Source organism: Macaca mulatta, chromosome 5 (genome assembly GCF_049350105.2).
Source record: "Macaca mulatta isolate MMU2019108-1 chromosome 5, T2T-MMU8v2.0, whole genome shotgun sequence".
NCBI classification, from domain to species: Eukaryota; Metazoa; Chordata; class Mammalia; order Primates; family Cercopithecidae; genus Macaca; species Macaca mulatta.
This window is the reverse complement of record NC_133410.1, coordinates 176141378-176150095: the sequence shown is the minus strand read 5'-3', so window position 1 is coordinate 176150095 and position 8718 is coordinate 176141378.

The following is an 8718-nucleotide window of genomic DNA, read 5'->3' as shown; positions in this document are numbered from 1 at the left end:
GGTGACAGAGCAAGACTCTGTCTCAAAAAGAAAGAGAGAGAGAGAGAGAGAGAGAGAGAGAGAGAAAGTATCAAATGAAAATTAAAAAATTGTAGCAAAGTATGAAAAATAATTATTTATCTGGGCTCACAAATGAACTTAAGACAGTTAAGAAAATAATGGATGAAACTGAAGACTTTTTAATAGAAATTACCAAAATTAAAAAATAAGAAAATAGAACACAACCAAAAAAGGCTTAAAACATAAAGAAAAAAGACAGAACGTAAAAGAGATATGGTATAATATCAAACAATCTAACATATGTGTAATTCAAGATCCAGAAATAAAGAAGGAAGGTAGCAGAATATTTGGATAGATAACAACAAATAATTTTCAAAAGAATAATACATAAAATACATCGAACTGAAAAAATGCAGATTGTTTCAAAAGAAACAAGTGCAACAACAGTAACAGCATTAATAACAAAAAATTCTAGATATAGTCCAATTGCTGAAAATCAAATACAAAGAAACAATCCTGAAGACAGAAAAAAGATAGATCTCATACAGAAAAACAAAGGCAAGAATTATGGTAAATTTCTCATCAAAATTAAGCAAGCCAGAAAACAATGGAGTGTCATTTAACTGACATTTTGAGGTGCTTAATGAAAAACAAAATGTTATCAACAAAAATGCCTTTAAAAAATTAAGACAAAAGAAAGACACACAGACCAATGGCCCAGAGTAGGGAGTAAAAAATAATAAAAAGTAAAGATAGAGTTAAAAAAATGTTCAACTGATTTTTAACAAATTTGCTAAAGGAATTTAATGGGTATAGGATTTTTTAAAGCAAATTGTCACTAAAAAATTGGGCATCTACTTGTAAAATAAATAAAACTCAATCAAACTTTGTGTCAAGTTCCATATTAACATGAAACATTTAAAAACTAGAAAAAAACTAAAATAAGAAAATTTCCAGAAAACACATTGCAAAACTTATTGAGACCTTGGAAAAACTGAAGCTTTCTTAGCACATCAACACAAAATACAAACTTTAAAAAATATATATTACACTTGATCAAGTTTCATTTTTGAAACAAATTATAAGAAAATGAAAATAAAATGCATATCTGAGAAAGGATTTGTATCCAGAATATACAAAGAACTATCACAAAGTATGGGCTGAATTTGTGTATTCCCAAAATTTATTTGTTAAAACCCTAACCAATGTGATGGCATTAGGAGGTGGGGTCTTTGGAAAGTAAATAGGTAGTGAGCATTGAGCTTCGTGAATAAGATTAATGCCCTCATAAGAGGGGCTTCTCTCTCTCTCTCTCTCTCTCTCTCTCTCTCTTTTTCTCCCTCCTCCTCCTCCTTCCTTGCCACCATATAAGGATGCACTCTCCCCTTCCCTCCACCATGTGCTCTCCCACTCCCTCCTTGCCACCATATGAAGATGCAAAGAGCAGATGGCCACCTGCAAACCAGGAAGTGAGTCCTCACCACACATTGATTGTATCTGCTAGCACTTTGATCTTGAAACTCTCAAGCCTTGACAAATGTGAGAAGTAAATAATTTGTTGTTTAAGCCAAGCAGTTTGTGGTATATTTTTATAGCACCCTTAATTGATAACATACACCTCATTAAGACAAGCAATTCAATTAAAATAAATTAAAAATTTGAACAGACACTTTATTAAGTAATATATAAAGACAGAAGTTAAGGATGTAAAATGCCGCTTAACATCGCTAGTCATTGGGAAAAATAAAATTGAAACTACAATTGTATACAATTATATACTGGTGAGGATGAAGGGCAACTTTATCAAGCATCACTGATGCAAAATGCAAAAAGGTCTATTGCTTCAGAGAACAGTCTTTAATTTACACATATATATTACACATGTATTTACCATACGACCTAACAAGCTCTCTTCTAGGTTTTAACTCAAGAGAAAAGAAAGTATACATCAACATGCAATTCTGTAGGTGAACATCTGCAGAGGTTTTATTCATAATCACCCAAAATTAGAAAGAATCCAAATGCATATCAGCTATGGTGAAAGAATAAACTCTGGTGCATCCGTAGAATTAAATGCTATTCAATAACAAAAAGAAACAGAATACTGATACAACCAACTGGGATGAATCACAAATGACTTATATGATTCAAAGGCTATACATAATATGATTTCATTTATATATTTTGAAAAGTCAAACTCACAGGAGCAAACTACAGGCCAGTGTTTTTTAGAACTTGAGTTTTAGGGAGGGGTATTGCGTATAAAGTCAAATGAGGGAGCTGTGGTGGTTGGTGAAATGCTTTATATCTCATCTATCTGTGGTGGTGATTACATGACTGTGTGTGAAATTCATATGACTGTACACCTTTAAAGGATTATTTACTATATGTAAATTATACCTGCATAGACCTGTTTTTTAATATATATACTTTATTATTGCATTTATATTAATATGAAGCTCAATAGCAAATTAAATTTTTACTATGTGAGAAATAAGACTAGTAGTAATCACTGTATGTGGATGATGGTGTTTGTTGGGTAGGAACCTAAAGGAGGATTCTGTGATGCTAAAAATTGCCCTGTATCTTCTTTCATATGGTGGAACACAGGGTTATACATATGTAAAAAATACATGGTTCTATATACTGAACATGTATGTATGAACACTTGTAGTAGAATATATGCACATGTGTGTATATTGTAGTGTGTGTGTGTGTTATACTTGAGTTAAATATCTTTGTAAAATATATACAGTCAACCCTCCCTATCCATGGGTTCCACATCCATGGATTCAACCAACCGTGGATTGAAAATGTTTGCCCATTCCATTCACCGCTTAATAAGAAAGAATAAACTATATATTTTTTGCGAATATAAAAGGAAAACAAATGGAAAAAGGATGGTTCTGCCATTGCCAAACATGTATAGTCTTTTTTTCTTATCATTGTTCCTTAAACAATATAGTATAACAACAGTTTTTATAGAATTTACATTGTATTAGATATTAAAATTAATCTAACGATTATTTAAGAAAGTGGAAAAACGTGGATAAGCCATATGCAAATACTACATCATTTTATATAAGAAACTTGAGCACCTGTAGATTTTGGTAATCATGGGGGTTTTGAAACCAACCCCCTGCAGATATTGAGAGACAATGTTATTTTGAGTGCCAAAAAGCTAAGAACTACTGGAGTAGACAAGAACAATGTCTATAGTTCAAATAACTGGCTTAAACTATTCTGTCTTTAAGATAACTATCAAATCCCTGGAGTAAATGGGGACTATTTAGGCATTTTTAAGAAGTTGTACTTCTTGTGGTTTTAATATATCCTCTTTTAATATTAACTATTTGTGACCATAACAAAAGTAAAATGAATGGTTTTGCCAGTATTGAACATGTACAAACCTTTTTCTTCTTGTCTTTTTTCCTTAAACAGTACAGCAAGACTACTAAGCTATTACTAAAATAGTAATACAGTTACTGTTTTTGCTCTGTGGATGAAGCACTTTTGTAATTTTTCAGCTGGACAACAATCTGAGACTTTTTGTGTCCATATAGGCAGGATTACGAAAGGTAAGTCAAAGTGAGTTAAATTCCCACTTATAAGCCTAATATTTTCGAATAGTTCATCATGCCACATATAGTTTATTCTTTCTCATTGAGAGTTAAATTCAATGCAGATTTTTATATTGTCTATTTTATTAAGTAAGCAAAACTAAAATTTGCAGGTATCTTTTCTCAGATAATATCTATGCATTGCAAAAATAGGACATATTACACTTACTAAATACCTGTGAGAAGTATCTCTTTCCCCTGATCGTGCTTGTTTACAGTTGAATGTTACTGTTAGAGTACAGAGAACTAATCATTGAACCTACCTCAAAGTGATAAAAGAATAAAAATTGTGTATTATCTGTGGCCCATTTTCTGCTATATATATATGTATATGTATACAAGCACACACATATATATGTTGGATATATGTGCATACATGTATACACACATATATATGTTAGATGTATATATATCCCAAACAACAAACTATTAAAGCAATAGCTGTGTTCTGTTTAAAGAGTTGATTGGACTTACCAGCAAACTCTAGATTTGGTGTCGCAAACAAATTGCCGGAGGTAACTGAAGTAACATCTGAAATTCATCTCATCATTATCTATTCAACAAATATTTATTGTATGCATACTATGTTTCAAATACTATTATAGATTCTGAGAATATAGCAGAAGACAAAATAGATTATCTTCATGGAGCCTGTATTCTAGTGAGAGGCAACCAAAAATAAGTACATAAATAAATGATGTAATTTCAGATAGTGTTAATTGCTATGATGAAAATAAAGAAGAGAGAGTAATGAAGTCACATCACTGAGAAGGAATCATTTCAGCAGAGACGAAGGATGAAAAGAACTAGAGATTACTTCATTGATTTGTTTTTGTAAAGGAAATTGGTTCACTACATTTAACTAAGCATCAAAAACCTAACATGTCTAAGGACAAGGTCTTCATTTTCTCCTACAAACCTGCTTCAATCCCAGTCCCCAAGTGCTCACAGATACCTCCTCTCATTTAACGACATTAGCATGATATTATTCATATTACTATGCTGTTAATATGACAACTATTGAGTAAAAATAGTATTATGTGTACAAAATGGGACAAAAAATAAGCAGTAGATGAGTTTAGAATAAATTTAATATAAAATTAAATACCAAATGCACTGAAATTATTTAAGAAGGCTATATATTAATTTTCTGAGATATTCTCTGTACATCATTGTTTCATGCTTGCTGAGGGCAAAAATAACGAAGTAGGAGACATGTTAGAAATAACTTTAGAATTGTAATTGGTAAGTTCTCTTTTCAGCTTTTAGAATGAACATGACCATTGCTCTCTAAAAATAACAAATGCTCAAATCTAGCTGTGGAAATTTAAATGGCATTGTGAAATGAACAAGCTTTTTGAAAGTATCCTAGACTCACCCTAGAGCTAAAATTCTGGTTTTAATGTATATGCAACTCTGCAATAGCTAAACAAACTAATGAAATGACTATTTGATAAAATGTGTTGTTTCACAAAAAATGGTTAATTTAATATTTACTACATTAGAATTAAACCATCATTAGCTTAAATAAAGGATATGCCAATTTTGAGAATTGTGGTTTAATTATGTTATCCTTATCTTTTCAGAGACACGACTGTGCATGTGTGGAGTATTTAGTTTAGATTTAACATCTATTTGCCTTAAAATTGGAGTAAAATATTCAGGCTGTTCCTCTAAGGTTATTCTTTTCAAAAATCCATATTATCTAAGTGTAATAATATTAGCTCTTTGGTCCATATTCTAGAATTCCACTAAATAATTACTTCCCTATTTACTTATTTAAAGTTTCAACTTGCTAAGAACACACACACACACACACACACACACACACACACACACACAGTTGAACCTAGAGTTATACATATCTATAAATATACTTGAGGACATTTTGGTGTTATACAATCTGTTATAATCAAAACATGTTAAATGTTAACATAATTGCTGCTGCATATTTTGTTGAACTGCCTTAATCAAGGATTCCAAAAATGGCCCAAGTTATAAGTAACATTCATTCCCTATATGAGATCAAAATCAAACCAAAGATACCAAAAGCCAGATTCCTGAGGATACCATGAGTCAAGTACAATTGATGTCTCTCATGTAGGTTTTGCTGTAGATGTTTAAAAATGCAGTATTTTCTATCTAGCATGACTCTATGTCCTGTTTAGGCTGTCAATGAATATAATTACCTTTCAAAATAATTCTGCTTACACAGTAGCTCTAAGTTGCCAACATACTTATACACGCAGGCAGCATCCTCCTGGACGTTGTTAGATTGAATCTGACTGAGTGAGTCAGCATATTCCACATAGAGAGAAATATTCCTGACATGGAATCAATGTTCAGTTTAATATTCTCTTATTTGGGAAACCAGTATTGAATTCATGCCTAAACTTTTCTGATAAACTCTGGTCATGTCCAAGTTCTTCAGGATGTCCAAAATTCATGAAATAATTTTCATCACATAAATTATTACAGTTCTATCAAAAGCAACTTAGATCACATGGAAGACAGGAAGAAGGCAATGGAGGGAATTAAGAAAACCAGTTTACTACAGTTGTTCATGATCCTCAGGTTACTCAAAATAGGAAATTAGAAGCTTAGAAAAATGGCTTCAAGTTTTTATGAAGTACATATATCTCAGAGAAGCATTAGAATATTTGGTTGGAAAGTAAACATAAGGCTACTTTGTTGTTGTTGTTGTTGTTGTTGAGACAGTGTCTCGCTCTGTCACCCTGGCTGGAGTGCAACGGTGCAATCTCAGCTCACTACAACCTCTGCCTCCCGGGTTCAAGCAATTCTCCTGCCTCAACCTCCCTAGTAGCTGGGATTACAGGCACCTGCCACTATGCCTGGCTAATTTTTTGTATTTTTAGTAGAGATGGGGTTTCACTATGTTGGTTAGGATGAAGGCTGTTTTCATCTGGTACTGAATCCTACTGATCCAAGCAAAGATTTAAGAGTATATGGATTAAATAAAGGCCGAGGAGGAGATAAGAAATGAAACAATTTTACAAAACCTGGGAAATAGTTGTTTTGAAATGGGAAACACAAGTATTATGGAGAACATTCAGGAATGTTTTATATACTTCAAACAGTTTTGAAAGTGAGGGCAGAGAACATATTTTAAACTGTTAGCTGGAAAACAGGGATCTTGCCAATATTGGGCTTAATCATAAAGTTCACAGTGTTTCCAGAAAATCTGATTTGGGAACATGACAATCATGTCCGAAGTTCTGAAGACAACTCTGAGATTAAGATGGCTCAAATTCATGTTGGGAAGATTCTGCAATATTAGGAAGTAATATCATAATGAAAAACCAAGATGATAGTCACATGTATGTGCTTTAATCACTAGATCGAATAAGGTCCATATGTACAGGAAAGGGAAGCAAGTATAGAAACTGCAGAAGAGTTGGGAAAACCTTGGAGTTTGTGTTGGGTTTAAATATGTTTATTTTCCTTATCACTTTTTTAAAACATTTATTCCTAGAATCAGATGTGCTCACATTCAGCAGAAAGAGAATTCTGGTAGAGTCATCTCTGAGTAGGCATGCTTGTTTAGTCTTACACTAAAGACATTAGTTCAGTGCTTTCAGAGGGAAGGAATATTTAGAGTCCAAGAAAATACATATATCTTAGTGGTAATATATGAGTTTATTTCATTTCAGTGTGGTCTGTGCTTTACTATATTAGTATGTTGTCAAAAGCCACCAACAAATTGACATAGTCTGATTTAGTTTTATTAAATGATGTAGCACAAGCATCATCTACTTTATTTCTGAAACTCATCTTCTATGCTCAATAGTTAAGTGGCTACTCAATATTTCAGTCTAAGTGAAAAGAGCTAGAATTTTCTGAGGGACATCAGTCTCATATATGTCCCTTAAATCTGATCACTGCTTTTTTTTTTTTTCTTTTAGGATTGACAGACACTCATTAAGCTAAATAATAACTGAAATTTTATTTCTACTTCTTTTTCGCTATTTCATTTTTCTCCTAAACACTCTGTTGGTGTTTGAGATACAGAGATCAGATCTTCTTTTGTCAGTTTGCTCCAAGCCTGGATCTTCATGGTCAGATTATAGATAGTGTGTGTAGTGCTGAAGAATTCTGTCCAAGAATCTAGTAACATGAATACAAATTCTTGATTCAAAGAGCAGCTGTGTGTGTGTGTTTGAAAGTAGAAGCTCATCCTATTAGATAGTAGAACAAACAGTAAAATTCTACAATTAAGTCATTGTAACACTGACTTATAAATAGAGGATGGGCCAGTGGAAAAATGTAAAATAATCCCCAAATAATGAGAATATGGTATATGTGATATACCATATTATACATAATATATCAATTGCATTTCAAATTTGTGGTCAAAATAAATACTTTCTAGTACATATTTACATCAAAATATAAAATGTATCCAATACCTCACATCATACCCCAAAATATATTCTGAATGGATAAGAGATGTAAACATTAAAAATGGAGTCATACAAGTCTGTGTTGGATTGTGCTTTTAATGTGATTGAGACAAGGCTATGCTTTCTCCAGAATCTCCTCACTTGGAGTCGATTAGTGTTGGCCAAAAGAGAAACTAAGGCAAGATCCAGAAGAGTAAGTGGAACAACAATCACTCTTGCAAACTTGTCATAGTCACATATGGTTATGTACAAAGAGATGCACAGTGGATTTGCTTCATTCTCCTCTACTCCATGTGTCAGTCCTGTTGGATGAAGCAGTCTCATACCCACCACCAGACACTGGGTTTTGAAACTTGTAAGCAGAAGCTACAAAGGCACATAGACATGTCCATGAATTCCCCTTCTGTTGCTCCACTTTTGTAACTGGATATGCTTGATTTCTTGCATTATTACCTTGCAAACTCTGACATGTCCACCTTTGTGAGTATTTCAGCTGAATTCAGTAGTGACTATTGGATTTCCGCTTCCAGAGCTTTACTTCCTCAGCTTCAGTCATCATTTTTCAAGGTTAATTCCTTTACTATTTACTGTATCTCTATAATGCTCATAGTATTCTTGCTTTCTTGACTGCTGAAGAAGTTAGTACTTAGAAATCAGGCACGGTCAGAACAAAAACA